The sequence below is a fragment of the Vigna radiata genome, unplaced genomic scaffold (genome assembly GCF_000741045.1).
Source record: "Vigna radiata var. radiata cultivar VC1973A unplaced genomic scaffold, Vradiata_ver6 scaffold_86, whole genome shotgun sequence".
Taxonomy (NCBI): Eukaryota; Viridiplantae; Streptophyta; class Magnoliopsida; order Fabales; family Fabaceae; genus Vigna; species Vigna radiata.
This window is the reverse complement of record NW_014543269.1, coordinates 770,939-771,202: the sequence shown is the minus strand read 5'-3', so window position 1 is coordinate 771,202 and position 264 is coordinate 770,939.

The following is a 264-nucleotide window of genomic DNA, read 5'->3' as shown; positions in this document are numbered from 1 at the left end:
AGAAATTTAGAACAAAATTTTACCATTTATTAAGTAATTTGAAAAGAAAAAAATATAGTCAACAGTAAAAATAAGATTGAATCAAACTTATTTAAGAAAATATATCACAAGTTCAAATTTGAGTCATGTAAATGCTCCATTAATGTAGAGAGAGAAAGAGAAAGAAAAATTGTTAAGGATAATGGGGAGGTGTAGGATATTTTTGGAATAAAAGAAAATATGAGGAGGTGTAGAATATTTTTGAAATAAATTAAAATAGTGGGG